General features: G+C 29.7%; 1 pseudogene; it reads left to right on the top strand.

Moving 5' to 3' along the window:
- The first annotated feature begins 1,409 nt into the window (after positions 1-1,409).
- On the top strand, positions 1,410-2,576 carry LOC148570125 (uncharacterized; annotated as a pseudogene).
- Positions 2,577-22,560: the final 19,984 nt, after the last annotated feature.

Here is a 22,560-nt window from a genome sequence, read left to right as displayed (position 1 = left end):
AATAAGATGAGAAAGAAAACTACTATAAAAAGATGAGTATTCATTTAAATGCACCCGAATATCCCTGAATATCTTCGAAAACTAACCCCTTCTCAGCCTGCTTACACTCATATTCACATTCACTCACTCTTTATCTCCATCTCCTCTTGATCTTGAACTTATGGCACAAACCAAAACTACTACACCTCGATCGACGGGAGCGTCTCAGGCAGCAAAACCATCTCGTCCTAGTGTTGCCAAAGGGAAGCATCCTATGATAGAGGAAGAACCACCAATCTCTCCTCCTCTTCACTCTGTAGAGAAACTTGATGATTTCGAAAAGAGGTAACCCTCACTCCATTGTTCACTCTGTAGAGAAACTTGATGATTTCGACCCTATTACTTTAAAATCTCACTTCGCTAAACTCCCTCACTCTAACTATGATCCACAAGCACAGACACATCTCTAAATTATTGTGTCGGCGTGTTGGACACCTTATGAACACGATGCATAGACACAACCCTGACATGACACGGCAGACACGACCCAAAAGTGAACTCCCCCAAATTTTACATGAGTAAAATTCTTTTAAAAGTAGTAAAAACCATAACTTTTCTTCTTCCACCCATCCCCTACTGTCACACCCCCTTACTCTCACAGTCTCACTCTCTCTTTGTCACTGCCGCCATCTTTGGTTGTCGCCGCCGTACGAGTGTTTGTCCCCCGTTTTCGTCATTGTACACGCTCCAAAGTGTTCCAGTCGCTCAATCTCAACATATTTTCTTCACTGCTACCACCTCCACTGTGCTCGTTGTTGTTACTCCCGTGCTTGCTATCATGTTCATCGCCCCTCTGGTCGCTGTTTTCCTCCTTTATTTCAAGTAAGAGAGGATACTTCTTTTTCTGTCATTCAATTTTTGGTTCTGTACCTCTTATTTGCTCTTTACTTTTCTTTGGTACTATTTTGTTCTATACTTCTCTTTGGTTCCATCCACACAGATGCTTAATTATCATTGTTCAAGAACCTAATCTACTAATTCCTTTTAGCTGTAAAAAAGTAAGCTATTGTTTAGTAGGTTACCTTGCTCATGATAATTAAAGGCTTTGATGGTGATCCTAGATGTATTAATTCCTGTAAGGTTTATAATATTATAGTTGTTATATGTTTGGTTGTTGTATTAGTCTGCTTTGGCTTTGTTTTAATTTGTTGTTTGTGGTTTGCTCTCATTTTTCTTTTTGGGATCTTAGTGAGTTCTAAAACTATCAGAAAAAAATTGAATTTCAGATGTAAATTTGGATAGTGATTATCAATTCTAATATTTCACATTTAACTAGTGATTACATTGTTCAGTGGTTGTTATTTCATACAAAAGGAATTAGATTGTGCAAAAGTAATTTTTGTTCTTAAATTATTGTAGAATTGTGATAGATGAGTTTAGAGAATGTTCAAAATGATTTTGAAGAAAGTGTAGGTAAGCCTCTATGAAAATTTGTAATAAAGAAATATAAGATTGAAAGTGATGAAAATCTTGAGTTTTAATGTAGATTTTGCAAGGTTTTATTCAGTGGTTCTTACATTAGACTAAACATATTTATTAAAAATTTTAGAAAACGAAATTAGATTTTGTACAAAAGTTACATCAACAAAGCTTGAAAAATTAAAAAAAACTTAATAGTGAAGGTACATTGTTGCATGAAAGTAAAAAGCTTAAGTCAATTCCTCTTTTATCTTTATCTAATGTAAGTGAACTTGATTCAAGAAAAAGAAAGGCTATTAGGCCTTTAGTGAATGCTTCTAATATGAATACAAGGGAGACTCCAGATTTACATATTACTAGAATATTTTTTTATTTGAATTACCTTTTCATCCAGCAAAGAATTCTTATTTTATCAAAGTTTTTTCTTATGCTGTCAATAATTATATTGATGGTTATATTCCTCTTAGTTATAATAAATTGAGGACAACTTTGCTTGAGAAAGAAAAGCAACATGTGAAAAGAATATTAGAACCTACCAAAAATTCATGGAGTGAAGAGGGAGTGAGCATTGTAAGTGATGGATAGAGTGATCCTCAAATGAGACCTCTTCTTAATTTTATGACTGTGACTGAAAGTGGGCCTATGTTTTTGAAAGTTGTAGATTTTTCATATGAGATCAAGGATAAGAATTATATTGCAAAGCAAATAACAGATGTGATCAGAGAATTTCATCTCTCAAATATATATAGTGCAGATTACGACTAACAATGCACCGGTTTGTAAAACAACTGGTTTATTAATTGAAGCTGAATTTTTATCTATTTATTGGACTCCTTATATTGTTCATATTATCAACTTTGTTTTAAAAGATATTTGTGCAGCTAAGAATACAGAGAAGAACAATTTTATTTATGAAGGATGCTTATGGATTACTCAAATTGATGAAGATGCATCTTTTATAAAAAACTTCATTGTTAATAATCATATATATGAGGTTATCTATATTCAATGAATTTAATATATTGAAGTTGCTTAATGTTTCTCCAACTCGATTTGCCTCCACCATTGTAATGCTCAAAAGGTTTAGGTTGTTAAAGCAAGAACTCGGTTATAAGTGAGAAGTGGTCTTCGTACAAGGAAGATAATGTTGGCAAAGTTGAGTTTGTTATAAAAAAAATTGAGTGAAAATTGGTGGCAAAAAATTGATTATGTTCTTGCTTTCACAAATTCTATTTATGATATTTTAAGAAGTATAGACACGGATGCACCTACTCTTCATTTGGTTCATGAGATGTGGGATTCAATAATCAAAAAAGTGAAAAGTGTTATATATATTTATATGAAAGAAAGGAGGAACAAGAGTCATCATCCTTCTATAATGTTGTGCACTCAATATTAATTTAAAATAAACAAAAAATAGTACACCCCTTCATCGTTTAGCACATTCATGGAATCCAAGGTAACCCTTTACATTTATAATTTATATCTTCTATTTATAAGTATTAAGTAAAGATAATTGAATTACTACTATTTTTTCTCAACCACTAATTATATAGGTATTATAGCCACCAATGGTTTAGAAAAGACCATACACAAATTTCTCCTCATCAAGATATTAAGATCATTAATGAGAGAGTTAAATACTTGAAGATGTGTTTTCTTAATAAAGAAGAGAGGATCCTTGATGAGGAGAATATAAACATTGAATTTGCAAACTTTTTTTTATGGTAGAGGGGTCTTTGATGATTATGACTCCTTGAGTGATAGAGGCATAGTCAATCCAAAATTTTGGTGGCTAATTCATCGTGATAAAGCAAAATTTTTTTCAACCAATTGATCTTAGGCTACTTGGGCAACTATCTTCATGTTCTTGTTGTGAAAGAAATTGGAGCACTTGTTTCTTTATATATTCACTAAAAAGAAACAATGTGAAGCCTAAAGTTAGAAAATTTAGTATTTGTCCACACTACTCTTCATCTTCTTTTAAGAAAAACTCCACAATACAATGAAAAAAAAACTATGATGTGGGATATTGCTGAAGATGAGTTTCCACCAATTGATGAAGAAAATTGTATTTTTAGAGTTGCTCACCTTTCTCTTGATGAACTGGAGTTGAACAAAGTAATTTTTTCTAATGATAAAGATATCAACCATATATAATGGAGAAATAGTATGACTTTAGATAATTTTTGTATGTGCATGTGATGTACAAAACTTACTAACTCTATTAAAACATAAGAGTTTAGGATTTTATCTTTTGAATACCTATATACTTTAGAAAGAAATACATATCATACGGTTATTTTTTAAAATAGTTATTAATTTAATATTAATAAATATATATCATTTATATACATGTGCCCTTATGTTCGACAATTTTTTAGAATTGGTGTGTCGCTGTGTTCTGTATCGTGTCATCTATTATGTCCTTGTCTATGTCTGTGCTTCATAAGATCCACTTCATTTTTCTTCAAGCATGAACTATGAGTTTTATAGGGTTATAGTAGTAAACTGTCCTCTTTTACTTTAGCTATAAAAGGATTCGATTTGATTGCTAATATGGAGTTTTTTTTTATTGGAATCACCTTTTCAATATTAGAAACCAATGTAGCCTGACCTGGTTAGAGAATTCTATGCTAACATGTTTTATCATGAAAAGAATGTTCACTCATATACTATGACTTGCTTCATGGATACCAACAAAATGCATCTAATTCAAGTAATGCATTTGAGAATTTTACATAAGAGCTACAGATGAATGCAAAGTAAGATAATAATGCTGCTTATCAGTTGTATCAAACAAACGAGGAGGGAAAATAGTTTATTTGTGAAGACTAAATTTGATTATTATATAGAGGAAGATGTTCATCCTTTGAGTGTCGACTTTGATATTTTAGCTTAGTGAAAAGTGAATGGGGCTAGGTTTCCAACCCTTCAAAGATTTGTGAGAGATATATTTGTCATCCCTGTGTCTACAGTTGTTTTTGAGTCTTCTTTTAGCACGAGTGGTCGAGTAATTGCTCCTCATCGTGGTAATCTTCATGAAGATACCATGAAAACTCTTATGTGTAATCAAAACTGGTTATAGGCAGCATATCATCAAAGAGATTATTTATGGTTTAACTTTTTTATTTGTTTATATTAATGCTAAATTTATATATAGATTGATTAATAAATATTGATTTATAGGTGAAATATTTGATTATCAAACTATAAATGATGATGATGTTGTATCTAATGTTATAGACTAGTGATGGTATTGTTGTTGCAAATGGAATGCTCATGAACTTACAATGATTTTATTTGTGTTTGTTATTAATTTTAGTAAAGACTTTTATGTAGAATTGAACATTTGATATTTTATGTTGTTTATGGGATGATTGTGTTATTTGTGAGATAATTGTGTTGTTTGTGTTAAATTTTTAATTTGCATGCTCATCAGATAATATAATAATGTTGCATCTTTTTGGTAACCCACAAGTAAGGTCGGATACCCATAGATTGAGAATGGGTAGGGTCGGATACCCACGAGTTGAGAATGGGTAGAGTTAGAGTTTGGTCCAAACCTTATCCTACCGTATCCATTGTCACTCCTAAACTAGATGTAGGTCATATTACACTAAGTGACTGAATCAGGATATATGATGGTACAAACTTCTGTTATTTGCTCTATTTTACTACGTTCATTATGAGATAAAAATAATTTGTCTCTCGCACAATTGTTATATTAGACTTAGCTGTAACATGTTTTTAAATCTGTTTTGGGGACAAATTTTAAAAACTTAAAAAGTGGTCTTAGATTTAATCTCCTCTAAATCATTGAAAACCTTCACTAAAGTATGTGTGACATCATTCTTAATTATATATTCTTTGTTTTACTACACACAAGTTTATGCTAGGTCAAGTTTTATACAAACTTTAAAAATTTTACCATATTATTATGCTGTTAATGCTCAATTTAGTACTTGTGGGTACAAATTTGCGTTATTTTGGTTGTGATCAGTTTGAAATAGCAATACATTCTTTATAAGAAACAATCATGATTCACCTTAATCTCTAAAACATTTTCTATCTTAATTCTATTAATGGAGGGATAACATGTGACATTAGGTATTATTTGTTTAGTGAGTGTATCCACTAAATTATGAGACACAATGACACACTCATGTTCTATGTTTAATTTTCAAAAACATAAAATAAGAAAAATCACAGTAGTACATAATAGTATACAAATATATAAAATTTGTGTACTACTAATTTATTGAGACATTAAAATACAAAAATTAAGACATAAATTTTTTCACTTCTATTATTAATTAAATTTTATAATTCCAATTTTTATCCTTTCACAACTTTTTTTTCTCTCTCTTTCTTATCTTTGCCTGCATCTATCTTTTCTCTTTCCTTTGTCTCTTCTCTAACCCTCCTCAGTGCCACCTCTCTTTTCCTTATTTCCACTACTTGTCACTTTTCATCTTCTTCATTCTTTAAAATTTTTCCCATAATTCAAAAAAGGTGAATTTGTACAATGAAGGAGCTTCACCTCTATTTCTACCTTTCAAATCTTTTTTTTTCAGAGGCATGTAAGTCTAGATCTGATGAATATAATAAATCTGGTTGAATTTTGGATAAAAAAAAATTATTTTATTTTATTTTTTAATGATATTTTTTTGTTTGATTTGTATTGATGAAGAATGACATAATAAAAAATGTTGGTCAAAGTGAGTGATAGTATTTCTCTATTGTAAATTATGGTAAAATGTTGGTGATGGTGACGAAGAAAGAAGCGATAGTGGTGGTGGTGGTAATTTTTTTTTTCGTGATAAGGATAATATTGATATTTGTAATTTATTATTCTGTTTTGTGCATAATTACTAAACAAAATGATAATCTTGTGTTTCATTATGTCTATATTTTCAATATTTATGTATTTATATTTATGTCTTCACCCATACATAAATCAAATACAATCTTACTTAACATGTGACAAAATAAAATGACCTAATAATAGATGATGTGTTTAGGATTGGCAACACTAATTATATCTACGTAAATTCATTTCAATCCAACCCATTCAAGTAGGATTGTAGGTGGAGCCGGTTAAAGGTTAGATAGAGTAGTTAAAGTTTAGGTCTAATTCTACTAGACCTATCCGAACCTTCTAATATATTAGTGTAATTTGTAAAAATATTATACATATAGAATAAATTGTGGGATGGAACACATCTCTTTTGCTTTGTACAATTTTTTCGAATCACTCAGTCAATTATTTTATTATTATATGTTATTAATTTTAAAAAAACTTGATGATAAATTGATGTTTATGTCATTTGTAATTTTAACATATATTTAATTATGATTTTGTTATTTTTAATTTTAATATAAATTTAATTTGGTAATTTTTATATTATTAATATGTTTATTAAATAATTTACGATTAAATATTATCTATTTTTTATTTTATCGATAAAATTGGGTATAGGACTCTAGAATGCGAATAGGATTTTAGAATGATTTTCAATAAGCAAGTATAATTATTAGAGGAGTGATAGGGAGTAGCAACTTTTGTGACTTGTAGCCATCAAATAGTCATTAATGATGCTTTTAATGGCGTGAGATTGGTGTAAAATTTCATCCAATGGCTTACTTTTTTTTTGTTGGTTACATACTGGCCAAAATTTGATAAAGTTGTTAATCCCTAGACTTTTCCTAATTATTATTGAGCCTAAATCCTACTCTGTGCCACTCATTACCAGCCTTACACGTGTTACAAAACAATGTTATTAAGTTTGTAACATGTTTAATTTGACATGTAGGTTATACCAATTCCCATATAGGTTCAAATTTTTGCCTCTACAAGTATACTAAACAAGCTAGTTTGGTCTATCAAAATCTAAAAAAACGCGAGTCATATTAATCATTGGACTACTTTCTTGTATTTTCTTTCGTAAATTATAATTGTCAATATTTTAAAAACATACTAATTTCTCTTTAATATTTACACCCTGCCAAGTTTCAGATCTTATTATGTTATAAGTCATTATCTCGAAAATTTAGCCATCCACAACCACCCTAGAAAAGTTAACTAGAATATCAAAGTTAGATTAAAATCATCAAAAGCTATTTACCATAGTTATAAAAAATAAACTAGTATTTCATCTATTATGTATAATTATTAAGGCTTAAAAATATGAAAGATTACTTGGCAAAGAGTCAAGTGATGGGGAGGTATGACACCAAGGCCTATGGTCAATGGATTTAACACTATCAATTGAAGTTTTGGAATTATTTCAAAATTTGCCTTAGTTTGCAAGGTTAATGGACAAGCGGGTCAATGTCTAGTTTGATGAGTGATTTAAAACCGGTTCGATGTGAACCAATTAGTTTGATTGAGCTTATTATATATTAGGTATAATAGTTGATCAAGTCTGACCACCAAGGTAGGTTGCTGATTTTTTGTTGAACCAATAGGTCTGGCAGAATTTTTATAATTATGATTTACACTACAAAATGTTAAGTTCTTTCCTTATAATTTTAATTATTTTTTAAATATTATTAAATTACTACCAAATATTTTTTATGAAAATAAAAAATTATGAAGCTCACAATTAGAAGAAGAGGATCAACACTGCAAAATACTTGTTAAACTATAATTAGTGAAGAAGAGAATCAAAGTAGTTATCTTTTCATTTGTTGGAAGGTTATTTGTTTAAATTTCAACTTGGACAAACTTATAATAAACAAATGGGGTCTTAAATAAAGAATGCTAAATGGTTATCAGAATTTATTGTTTTTGGCCATCACTTTTAGTTATTAATGTTCAAAAGTATAAATTAAAATATATTATTGGATTATTAGACTAAAAAAATTAGGTTGAAGACTAAAAATAATAGTAAAAAATAATAAATTTTAATGTCTATCTATTATTTCTGATTTTAAAATGTAGGATAAATTACATGAATAAATTATTTAAACTCTCAAAATAATTTATTAATATAATTTACCTTAGAATACATACAATTAATGGAAAATATATGGAGCTCATAACTTCTCCACTAATAGTTGAACTACAGTGCTTCCTAGCTTGAATAATTATAAAGCACAAACCAAACATAACATTAGTCCAATAAAAAAATAAAATTCAAATAGTCTTTTAAATTATTGATTTCATATATTATAATGATTACATTAAACATCATGATTTTAATTTCTTAAATTTTTCTTTGATTTTTGTATTTTTTTATTATAAATATATATTTTAGATACTTTCTAGATAATTTACTAATCTCTCAACAATCATATATAAAAGAATGGAAATGTATCCCATCAAATATATATATATAAATAAGATAACATGAACTTAAAGAATCTAAAATAAATTAACAAAAACCTAGATATACTTTACCAGAAATTTGCAGGTACTTAGCACGACATCTTTCTTTGCATTGCTCTTTTTCTTTTGAGTTGTTCTGATAAAGTATCGTACACTTTTTATAACATTCTTTTAGATTTTCAGCTGCTACATAATAAGGCAGAGTCCAAAATTGTTTAAAAACAGTGCCGTGAAATTCAACAATAATAGCAAAACAAACAATAATTATCAACATTGTTGGTACATGTGTCGCACCATTCCTAGCCATGGGGCTTTCTATTGATTTCACAGTATACCAAGTTTTATACATGCTTAAATTTTTCTTTGGTTATTATATACAACATATTCTGTAAATAGGTTGCCCTTAAAATTTTTCAAGAGTTGAAGTTACTATTATAAACAAAACCAAAAATCTCATTGGAGAGAGTATTGTAGTAAGAGGAGTGCTAGGGGCCAGCAGAAATTGTGATATATAGCTATCAATTAGCCATCATAAGTGTGTTTAACGGTGGAAGATTATATCCAATGGTAGAAGATTACTCATTTTACTTTTGATGGTTAAGTGCTGGCCAAATTTTAATAAGATTGATGGTCCTCTAGACTTTCTCACAAAAAAAAAATGAGTAATCTTACACTATTAGATAAAATCTCATACTATTAAAAACATTAATGATGACTAATTAATAATTACAAATCACAAAATTCGTTGGTCCTAACACTTTTTATATTTTATTATTTTGATTAGGTTTAAGTGACTCTTTAGTTCAACAACCTTTTAAAAGTAATCATTATTTAATAATGCTATTTTATTTTATGTAGGAACTAATATTATTTATTGTACTCTAAATTGTTGAATATTACATATTACTTAACTTACAAAGATGTTAAAAGCTATATGTCTTAAGGAACATTGAAAATGTAATATCAATGTGGAATTCCACGTGTAATGATAGTGAGAAAAAATGGCTTAATTGCTTAAATGATAACTTAAGAAAGGTGAATTGAGTTGTTAAGATATCTTTTAAATCTTTACATATAGATATTTAGGGTTTCAATATGATATATAGAGCTTTAATTACCTCAAACACAAAACCAAATATTCATCATAAGTATTTAAATTATAATTAGTTGTTTTCTATTTTTTCATTTTACTTCAACATATTTTTCTCGTCAAATATCACATTTCTACTTGTGATTTTTTTTTTATTCTTGATTATACAATTTATATATTTTTTATGAATATTTTTAATAACCAAATAAAAATATGTTTTTCGCTTTTCGCTCCAAATTATTTTTAGAATTTTATCATGAACACTTTTTGTTAGACACCTATTAAAAAAGTATATTTAATTGTAATTATTTCTGTTCAAAATTTTTTATTTAGACATTTTTTTTTTAATTTGAGCATGCATCTTAGCATATCTACGATGATTCTATTTTTCTTTAACAACTCTATTTATTTAAAATAGGGATGCTACACATTCATATAACCATGTAACCAAGTTGGCCCAACACTAAAAAAATCCAATACCATTAAATGAAACGTGAAATACACGCGTCCAACACACACGAAATCGCTCTTACCGGACGCTTCTTCTCTTCTTCTTCTCTTCTCCATCATGCTTCTTCTTCTTCTTCTTCTCTTCTTCTTCTTCTTCTCACGCTCGTTTACGCATGGAGCGTCTTCTTCTTCGCCTTCCTCCCCTTTCTCCTCATTTTTCGCGTTCCTTCTTCTTCACGTATTTTCTCTTTATCGTCATTCTTTTGCTGTTGTTGCTGCTGTATTTTTTTTTTGTCTTTTCCTCCTTCTTTCTTGTGAAGAAGCAGTAGAAGGTAAGGAAGCAGAGTTTTGAATAGTGCAGAATGAACCGAACACAGTACTCATGGTGAAACAATTGTATAGTACTGAGTGAACAAAACATAATCCATTATATAAAATCAAATTCAAACAGCTTTCTACAGAATGAACCGAACACAGTACTCATGGTGAAACAATTGTATAGTACTAAGTGAACGAAACATAATCCATTATATAAAATTAAATTCAAACAGCTTTCTGCAGAATGAACCGAACACAGTACTCATGGTGAAATAATTGTATAGTATTGAGTGAACGAAACATAATCCATTATATAAAATCAAATTCAAATAATTCTACCTACAATTTACATATTATCAATTTAATTCAATTCAATTCAGTACACCTCCATCCATTTAATTCAATTCAAATTAGCAATTGCATTCCATTCAATTCGATTCAAAATTGAATAATCCAAACTTTGTCAGTTTACTTCGTTTTAGAAAAGTAATCCAAATCGCTCTCCATTCAACTGATTTGAAGTTGAGTCATTTATTGTTTCGATTCAGAAGTGCAAATCGAAGAAGAAAACGAAGAAGAATAGGAAGAAGATAAATGCAACGTAACCAGATCAAAATAAGAAAATGAGAAGATGAACGTGACCAGAGAAGAACGACAAAGACAATGCAGATCAATAACGAAGAACGCGAGCAGAGAAGAAGATTTAGGTTGCAGCACGTTATATGTAACGCGTGTATGACAAACGAGTGAGGGGTGAAAGACGCGCGTGGAGGAAATTACTTGGTTAACAACTATGTAAAAAATACATGAATGCAAAACTTTTCCGTATTTCAAAGTATATTTAATTGTTAGTTGATATTAAATTTTATATTGTTTAAAGTAATATGAACAATCAAAATATTATGTCTCTCTATTTATTTTAAGAATTTTGATTTTACAGTGATTTTATTTTTCAGCAAATACTTTAAAAGTATTGAAGGGATCATGTGATGCTTCTAGTTTTTTATTTTAGGAAATACACTCGTATATTTTTATTAAAATTATCAGTAAAAATTATAAAATACCTAATATCACGGTTGCTTAGAGCAATTCCAATAAGTAGGATCTTGAGACCCTATTTTTAACAAAAGCAAGAAGGCATCGTTGGAAGGGAGAAGGAATGAGTTTTGGCACGGATTTTAAGGTGGGAGAATTCTTTAAACAGGAACTCAAATTAATCATTAATAACTTGTCACTTGATAAGTTATTATAACAAAAAACAATAATATAAAAATTTAAAATAATTAAATAATTATATTAAATAATTAAATTTTTTATTTAATTAATAATTTATATTAATTATTTATATCATAATTAATATTAAATATTATTTATATTATTATATTAAATTATAATTAATTAAATTTATTTATATTAAAAAATAAATTTAATTTTTACACCTTACAAAATAATTTTTAGTTGGGTTAGTTATTTTTATTTTTAAAATTTAAAATGCTAACGACATTATTAAAATTAGCAATTGTAAACACAAAACTATAAATTAGTGTAATCCCAAATTATTTATTGTGTATTATTGTTATAAATGAATTTATTTAATATTAATATTTTGTAATAGTGAATTATTTTTAAATTTATAAATTTAAATAATATTATTAAAAAAATTAATTACATTAATTTTAAGTATTTTAATTAATTAATTAAGTAAGACCACAATAGAGACCAAAGTGAGTTCCTCCTAATGGAAAAGAGAGAGATGCTTTGAGTTTCTATTTACTGTTTATGACGCAAAAGCTGATGTGGAGTTATTTTTTATGACAGGTGGGCCATAAATAAGGATTAGGATGAATTCCCTACTGAAGATGGTTTTAGAACCTTAATAGAACAAAAATCTAACTACAAAATTTAAAGTAGTATTCTAATTTTCCAGGACTTTTTAGTACGGAATGAATCTACATACTTCTTGTCCTTGACAAATCTCACAAACACAATAAAAAATATGAACCATTAGCAAGCCATAAACTAGTGCTTCACTAGATAAGTAATCCAGACAAAAAAAAGTGAAAATGCCTAATCTGTATATGCCACCTAGGGCCAACTAGCTATTACCGGGTAATATACAGGTAACTTTTTGCGCACCGCTCTCCATAGAAAATTTTTTATGTTTGATGGTATTTTCAGCCTCCAAATTCTTCTTCAAATATTTGGATTTTGCATAGTTTCAAGAAGTTGATCAACTGGGACATGTGAGAAACTATAAGCAACCAGATAACCCGAGACTACATCATACTGCTTTTTGGAATTCAAGGCCCAAAGGAGCATCATTACCATCATCATTCAATTTGAGGTAAAGTATTCTAGCACTAATATCAGCAAGAATGTCATAGCTTAAGAAACACAAGAAGTATATCTTATGTGTCTCTAGTATCAACAAGAATTTCATAGCTGAAGGTATCAATTGTGGCACCTATACATGCATGGAAGTATTTCAACCTTGACACGTTTTGTAATAATCCATTGCTTGGTATTCTTTGACCTTACACCTTCTTACACCTTGATAATACAAACCAAATCTTTATCATTATATCATGCACTAAAATTAAATAATCTTGGTCCATCATGCAACTTAATATGCTCACTTATTGGAAAGGACATATGCTACATAGCTATACAATAAAGTAAAGTAATCTAATTGGAAAAAAAAAAACGAAAAAAGAAAAAAATATATTAACACTTCATTTGAAAATGGACTCTCTGTATCTGCCAAAACAAAAGAAAGTGCTAATTATTCATGAATGAGTAGTACATACAGTTAAGGACACTAATGTAAACTATGAAATGCTAAGAGAACTGAAAGTTCAACTACTAGTTGAAAATGTCATTTTTGTGACTAATAAAAACTCAAAACAGAGAATTTCAATCATAATTAGTAGTTAGTGGTTAGTCCATTGTTATATTTGCTTGTGTGTAATAAAAGTTTTGCTTGTGTGTAACATCTTCTTCAATGTCAACTGAAGTCACAAATTAGCCGAAAAGAGTAAAGACTTGAATAAAATTTGGAAGATTAGATTATTTCGGATATATATATATATATATATATATATATATCAGTAGTATTTTTCTTGTCATTTTTTTATGAATAGTAATTTGTGATATACAATATAAACAATTTCTTATGTGCTCATTAAAGCTTATTATGTTATTATTATCATAAAATAGAATATAACTGATACTTTACTATATATATATATATATATATATATATATATATATATATGAGAGTAATGTTAGAGAATTTATTTTTTTTCGGCTAATATTAATAATTAATTTTTTTAAAATTATTTTGTTTATCTTAAATTTTAGATTTTAAATCACAAAAACTTAAATTTATACTCTAATAAATTATAAACCTTAAAAAAAGTTAGCTAATTTTAGTTAATTTTCTATAGTGATGATTATATTATCTTAAAAAATTACTAAAATTAAAATAATATTTTTTTATTTTAAATATTTTTTTAATTTAAAAATAAAAATAAATATTACCAAAATATTTAAAGTGTATGACTTTGACGCCACCATCTTAATTGTGAAACGGTTCAACTAAGTATCCTTTAAATATGGTACAATTTTCAGCCTTTTCTTACAGTAATTTAAAAAAAATAAAACTAACACATCTAAGAATTATAAATAGATTTACTGTCTTTAAGAATTAAATTTATATTTAAAATTCAAATTAAATCAAACTAACATTTAAAATTTAAATCTTAAATTTCTGTTTTAAATTTAATATATTTAATATAATAATATTTTATAATTTAAATACACATCTAAAATTCAAATTACTCAAAATTTAAAATTTAACTTTTAAAATTCTAAAGGTTTTTTACTTTTTAGAATGGATTAACTCTGACGGGTGCAAGGAAATTATGATTAAGTTCTATTTAGTAGTGTGTTAATGATCGAAAGATATTATTTTTGTTGCATAACTTTCATAGTCAATTAGCTTGCTGGGTTGGTTGCATGGGCTGGTTACACTGAAATTAAAAGAAATACATCTATTTGTTGGGATGAGAATAGAGATAAGAACTTGTACAAGTAATTAGCGTGGATTATTACGATTCAGGACGTGTACTTAATTAGTTTGAGTAAAAAAGCAAAAAGTAATCTAGAGTTTATAAGAGAAGATGTAGTTGGTATAGTCATAAAAAATTGTGTTTTTATTTTTCAATTATAACACATCTAATAGTATGATATTATATACAAAATATTCTTAAAACACATCTAAAATGATAAAAATCTAGTTTTTAGATATAAACGTTTTCAAAATTGTTAAATTTTAGTTTTTAAATAAAAACGTACATAATACAATTAATCTTTTGATTTTTGATTCAATAAAATGCATCTAATATTTATTATTTAAATTATTGGTTGGATTTTTCGTTACTTTTCAATGATAACACATCTAATAGTATGATATTATATACAAAATATTTTAAAACACATCTAAAATCGTAAAAATCTATGATGTGTTATAATCGAAAAATAACAACACAATTTTAAATTAATTGTTGATTATAATAATTTTAAAAACTAATAAGTATCGAAAAAAATTCAACTAAAAATTTAAATAATAAATATTATATTCATTTGATCGAATAAAAAATCAAAAGATTAATTGTATTATTAACGTTTAAATTTAAATATTTAAAGTTAGCCTAATTTTGGATGTGTTTTAAAAATATTTTGAATAAAATATCATACTATCATATGTATTATAATTGATAAATAACAACAGAATTTTTATGACCATATCAACTACATCTTCTTTCTTAAACTCCAGATTTTTTTTTGCTTCTTTGCTCAAATTACTTACGTAGAAAGTACTTTATTTGCAACAACTTTATTAATAAAATTAAATAAGATTAACCTTGTTCCAATTAAATCAGCAGAGTGTTTTTATGTTTAAATTAAAATATAATTAAAAATATTGAACATGATATTTCTTAACAAATTACATAAATACATGTGTGAAAAATAATGATACCTTTTACGAATGCAAAATGAGAGAGTGCTTCAGCTGCAAGGTGGTGATAGTCTTCACCAATGAAGACGAGATGGAGAATTCAGCTGGCAGTGTCCTTTTTGGTTTGGGATTCACTAATACGTGTGAACGTCCCATAGAATAAGGAATTTAAAAAATTGTATCTGTTACGTGAAGTTACGAAAGTAAAGCAAAGTCACCGTAACCACTAATGAAGTGGGTGGGTTTTAAAATTTAAATTTAAACTAAAATCTAATTATAGATATGTATCTACAAAATAGGAACATACTACACTAAAAAAATAATTAAATATTATTTAAATTTGATTAAAGGCTGATTAATATTGCACAACTAGCATTTTCTATTGTGAAATAAGGAAGAAGATAAATTTTTTAATATATACTAATTAATAAATATAATTTAAAATAAGGGTCTATTTTATTTCACTAAATCAGATCCAGGAACTCAAAAGACAAAAGACAAAAGTATCCATCTATTTTATTTATCAGCCCATTTTTGTATCTCCTTCTACATGTTTTTCTCGGATGATCTTATTTAGCATTTGCTGATTTTAAGTACATTAATGAAAAATATTTATCTAGTTCTCTCTGCATTGGTAAGTTGTCGTGTCTATTGGTCCTTTGAAGTGCCATAATATTTTTGGCATTCCCTGGAGAACAATTAATTGTTTATATATTTTTCTAGTAGGCAAGTCTTTTGAAGGAAGAAAATGACAGTAGTTTGACCAGGATTATCATTGTAGGTCTATTTTTAAGGTTTGTGTTATATGCTCTGTTTGAATAATTACTATTGAAAGGATTAAGTAATTAACTAATCTTGTTTTGTTCATGGATCTTTGGTATTATTTCGGTGTTAATAGAACTTTAAGTTGAGTGGAAACTATATACAAACTAATCTAAAAGGATTTAAATTTTTTTTTGGTGACAAAAGGATTTAAATTAACATAGGGTATTTTGGTTTTAGTCATTCAAAAAAATTTCTTGTTTGTTAGCACGTTTTTCCAATATTTGGTTTTTAGTCCTGCTGTTCTAAACAATTCCAATTCCAAGGATTAATACACATTATTCTGACCAATGATAGAAAATTAAAAAAAAAATTCTATATAAACATTAAAAAATATCAATTTATGTCACAAACATCTAAAAAATAAAAATAATATTAATATATACAAACATATAAATAGAATGTAAACAAAATATTTTTTATAAACAAATTAATTATATAAAATAAAATATAATTGACAAGACATAATATTTATATGATATAGTTGTTGAAATAATAAATGAAAATGATATTATTTCATCGTAAAAATATGAGTTTTTTAAACTTATATATATGGTATCATATCAATCAATTGTATATATAAAAACTTTAATCACGTACCAATTTCAATTGATTGTATTATCATACCAATCAATTGAATAAGATATATCCTTATTACTTTGCAAAATTCAATTGATTGTGTGTAACAATTTCAATCAATTGAATTTTAAAAAAATCCATAAATTCAATCGATTAAATTTTGAAGAAACGTGTGATATTCAATCGATTCAATTACTAAAAAACACTATTTTTCTAAAAAAAAAATCTCATTGATTTACATTACCAAAAATATTTATGAAAGTTACTATTAATGGAATATTTATTTCGTTATTTTTTTTCTAATAGTTAATAAACATCATAAATGAATAAAAAATAATAATTTATAAAATAGAAGATAGATTTAATAATTAAATAATATATAAAGAATTAAATTAAAATTAAAATTAATTAAAAATTATTTAGCAATTATTAAAAAACTTAAAAAAATATGTTCTGTTACTGGACCATCTAACAGTCCAAAGCTTCTAGACCGTCAAAATCCTATGCCGAGTGATTCCAAGCTGAATAATTTTGAGCGCGTCTACATTCTTCTGGGATAAAACTCCGATAGTTCTTGTTGTGGGACTCGATGACTACGCCCGAAAATTTAGTATCAATGGAGACAAATATAAATGTCAATCAGGCTGCTTATCAATCGGAACTTGAAATCAACATTGTCAGCCACACTTGGGACTAGGCTCTAGAAGTGGCAGTCATTTTGCAAACCTAGGCTGAGCAGCACAGTAAAATGGCGGGAAGCCAACCACCATGGGCGGTAGCATTAGAAAAAACTCTCGGTTATTATGGTAGTGGTTCTCGTTCATCATTTATCCTCATCATTCTTGTATATATGGGGGTATAAGTAAGAAAAGGAATTTTTTGCAGTGATCTGATTTGTGCAGAAGGATAGAAATGAAATGATTTTCAACAATATTTTGTTTGATAATGAATGAATGAAACTTGACGTAACTATTTCTGTATGTGCTTCAAACTGGTTCGTGCAAGTGTACTAAGTTTTTACGTTATTCAATGATGTATTTAAGTTTTTGATTTGTGTTGCTATGATTTTTTTAGGTGCTCCTTCTACTGGTTATTGTTTAGGATTTTGTATGCTTGTGAACGCTGTATTAGTTGGAAAAGTCTAGAAATAAGGAGACCAATTAATGGTCCACTTAACTAGAGTCAATTATGATAAATATAATATAAAAAATAAAAACCAATGTAATATATACTACACTGCACCAAAAGATCCAATTGTTTAATGTGAACAATGACAACAATAAATATTTAGATTTATTAATTGCAAATTGATTCTTCTAGATTTTATAGTTATTAGATTTGATTTGTTCTGATTTAATTTAACACAAATATAATTATTTGATCTATTCTATTATTAAAAACGATTGTGTGAAAATATTTGAATGATTATTATTCTATTTTTTAAATTTAATTTCACTGCAAGAGATTTATGCATTACTTCTCCTAATTTTTAAAGTGTATGATTTTGACGTCACGATATAAATTGTGAAATAAGGAAGAAAATAAATTTTAATATATACTAATTAAAGTATAATTTAAAATAAAAGTCTATTTTATTTCACTAAATGAGATGAATTCAAAAGACAAAAGTATCAATAATCTATTTTATTTATCAGCTCTACTAACCCATTTTTGTATCTCCCTCTACATCTTTATTTTGGATGATCTTATTCAGCATTTGCTGATTTTAAATACATTAATAAAAAGTGTTTAGCTAGTTCTCTCTACATTGGCAAGTTGCCATGTCTATTAGTCCTTTGATGTGTCATAATATTTCTGGCATCTCCTGGAGAACAATTAATTGTTTACATATTTTTCTTGCAGGCAAGTCGTTTGGAGGGAGAAAATGACAATAGTTTGACCAGAATTACCATTGCAGGTCTATTTTTAAGGTTTGTGTTATATGCTCTGGCCGAATAACTACTATTGAAAGGATTAAATAATTAACTAATCTTGTTTTTGCCATGGGTCTTTGGTATTGTTTATTGGTGTTAATAGGACTTTAAATTGAGTGGAACTATATACAAATTAATCTAAAAGGATTTAAATTGATATAGGGTGTTTTGGTTTTAGTATATGTTTGGGTGCCATTATTTTGATAAAAAAAATATTTTTTAATACAAACAACAACAAAGCCTTGTCCCACTAAGTGGGGTCGGCTACATGAATCAAACGACGCCATTGTGCTCTGTCATGTATCATGTCTACAGAGAGACCGTTTACGTGTAGATCTCGTTTGACCACCTCATGGATGGTCTTCTTAGGTCTTCCTCTGCCTTTCGCCCTTTGTCCATCTTCCATCTCATCCACCCTCCTGACTGGATGTTCTATCGGTCTTCTTCCCACATGTCCAAACCACCTGAGACGCGATTCAACCATCTTTTCCACAATGGGTGCTACTCCAACTCTCTCCCTTATATCTTCATTCCTTATTTTATCTAATCGCGTATGACCACTCATCCATCTCAACATCTTCATCTCTGCCACACTCAACTTATGTTCGTGCTCCCCTTTAGCCGCCCAACACTCCGTACCATACAGCATAGCCGGTCTTATAGCGGTGCGATAGAATTTACCTTTAAGTTTTAAAGGCACTTTTTTGTCGCATATAAAACCAGATGCACTCCGCCATTTTGACCAACCTGCTTGGATCCTATGATTTACATCCTGTTCAATCTCTCCATTATCCTGTATGATGCACCCAAGATACTTAAAACTTTTAACTTTTCGCAGGATGTTTTCTCCGATCTTCACCTCTATATTGGAGTTTTCCCTTCTCAGACTGAACTTACATTCCATATATTCCGTCTTGCTGCGGCTTATGCGCAGACCATACACTTCTAGAGCTTCTCTCCATAACTCCAACTTCTTATTTAGGTCTTCCCTTGACTCTCCCATAAGGACGATATCATCGGCAAAAAGCATGCACCATGGCACAGGCTCTTGGATGTGCTCTGTGAGTACTTCCAAGACTAATGTGAAAAGGTATGGACTTAAGGATGATCCCTGGTGTAATCCTATACCAATAGGGAATTCCTCTGTCACACCACCTTGAGTCTTCACACTAGTTGTGGCCCCCTCATACATGTCTTTAATTGCCCGAATATATGCGATCCTTACTCTCATCTTCTCTAAAACCTTCCATAAGACCTCCCTTGGTACCCTATCATACGCTTTTTCCAAATCAATAAACACCATGTGTAGATCCCTTTTATTACTACGATACCTCTCCATCATCCTTCTTAATAGGTATATCGCTTCAGTGGTAGATCTGCCTGGCATAAATCCAAATTGGTTCTCTGTTACTTGTGTCTCTTTTCTCAACCTCCGTTCTATCACCCTTTCCCATAACTTCATAGTATGACTCATAAGCTTAATCCCTCTATAGTTTCCGCAACTTTGTATATCCCCCTTATTCTTGTAGATAGGTACCAAGGTGCTCTTTCTCCACTCATCAGGCATCTTCTTTGACCTTAAAATCTCATTAAAAAGCTTGGTTAACCAGTTGATGCCTTTTCCTCCAAGACCCTTCCAAACCTCAATCGGGATATTATCAGGTCCTACTGCCCTGCCATTTTTCATCTGCTTTAGAGCCTCTTTTACCTCGAAGTCTCGAATCCTTCGATAGTAGTTAAAGTTTTGATCTTCTTCCCTTGTGCATAATCGACCAAGGCTCGGAAGAGTCTTCTGTCCCTCATTAAATAACTCGTAGAAGTAGCTCTTCCACCTTTCATTAATCTTCTCCTCTTGAGCCAACACCTCTCCATCCTTATCCTTTATGCACTTAACCTGATCCAAATCTCTCGTTCTTCTTTCCCGACTCTTTGCGATTCTATATATACCTTTTTCTCCTTCTTTCGTGCCCAAAGACTGGTAGAGACCCTCATATGCTCTTGTTCTTGCTTCACTTACAGCCACTTTTGTCTCTTTCTTAGCTGCCTTATATTTTTCCCAGTTATCTGCATTGCGGCATAAAGACCACTCTTTAAAGCATCCCCTCTTTATCTTTATCTTTTCTTGTATACTCGCATTCCACCACCAGGACTCCTTGTCTCTTGGTCCTATTCCTTTAGATTCACCAAAACTTTCTTTTGCTGTTCCTCTAATAACTTCTGCCATCTCCCTCCACATCTCTTCCGCGCTTCCATTCCCATCCCACTTTGCCTCTTCTCCTACCCGTCTTAGGAAGCTTCTTTGTTCCTCCCCTTTCATCCGCCACCACCTCGTTCTTGGGTTCTTCGTATAATGTCTTTTCCTCAACTTTTGCTCAACGCGAAAATCCATGACGAGCACCCTATGTTGTGTTGTCAAACTCTCTCCCGGGATAATTTTACAGTTAATGCAAAATTTCCGGTCGACTCTCCTCAACAAGAAGAAGTCGATTTGAGAGCTTGTCATGCCACTCTTATAGGTTATAAGATGTTCGTCTCTCTTTTTAAAACATGTATTTGCAATGAGAAGATCAAAAGTTGAGGAAAAGTCCAAAATAGTTTTACCCTCGGCATTGATCACCCCGAAACCATGGCCTCCGTGAATACTCCCATATCCAGTCACTTCTCTCCCAACATGGCCATTTAAATCTCCTCCTAAGAAAATCTTATCTCCCAAAGGTATGCCTTGAACCAAACTCTCTAGATCCTCCCAAAACCTTATCTTGTGTTGTTCATCCGAACCCAGTTGCGGTGCATAGGCGCTAATCACATGGAAAGCACCTCCCTCCACCACAAGTTTGATAGAGATGATCCGATCTCCCACCCTCTTGACATCCACTACGTCTTTCTTCCACTGCTTATCCACAATTATTCCAACCCCATTCCTATTCTTCACCTTTCCTGTATACCAAAGTTTGAAACCAGAAGTATCCAACTCCCTAGCCTTTGCACCAACCCATTTCGTTTCTTGTAGGCACATAATGTTAATCTTCCTCCTTGTCATGGTGTCCACCACCTCCATGGACTTTCCTGTTAGAGTGCCTATGTTCCATGTCCCAAATCTCAACCTTCTGTCGCTTCGACCTTTACCTTTTCCTTTGTGAACTAGCTTATTTACCCTCGTCCGTTCACGAAAACGCGAGAACCCTTGCTCATTTAACACTACATCCGGGCACCGATGCAGCGGCTCTTGCTTCGACACCGTACTCGAGCCATACGGCGCGTTGCTTCCGGGCAACGACCTAGCTTTAGCGCAATAATGTCTTTGATTCATGTCATGGGGGTTCGGCTATATTTTTATGTTGGTTGCCGAAGACCTAACACAACCCTCCTCCTTTATCCGGGCTTGGGACCGGCTATGTACCGCAAGTGTAACATAGGCGGAGTTAAAAAAAAAAAAAAAAAAAAAAAAAAAAATATTTTTTAATAAAAAAAGATTTTTTAATGTATTTGACAAATTTCTAATAGTAAAAATAAAAATACTAGAAAAATAAAAAAACATCTTTTTTGACAAGTTACA

This window comes from Arachis ipaensis, chromosome B3 (assembly GCF_059453495.1).
Source record: "Arachis ipaensis isolate K30076 ecotype BB chromosome B3, ASM5945349v1, whole genome shotgun sequence".
Taxonomy (NCBI): domain Eukaryota; kingdom Viridiplantae; phylum Streptophyta; class Magnoliopsida; order Fabales; family Fabaceae; genus Arachis; species Arachis ipaensis.
Note: the sequence above shows the minus strand (reverse complement) of the source record. Positions and strands in the feature narration are given on the sequence as shown.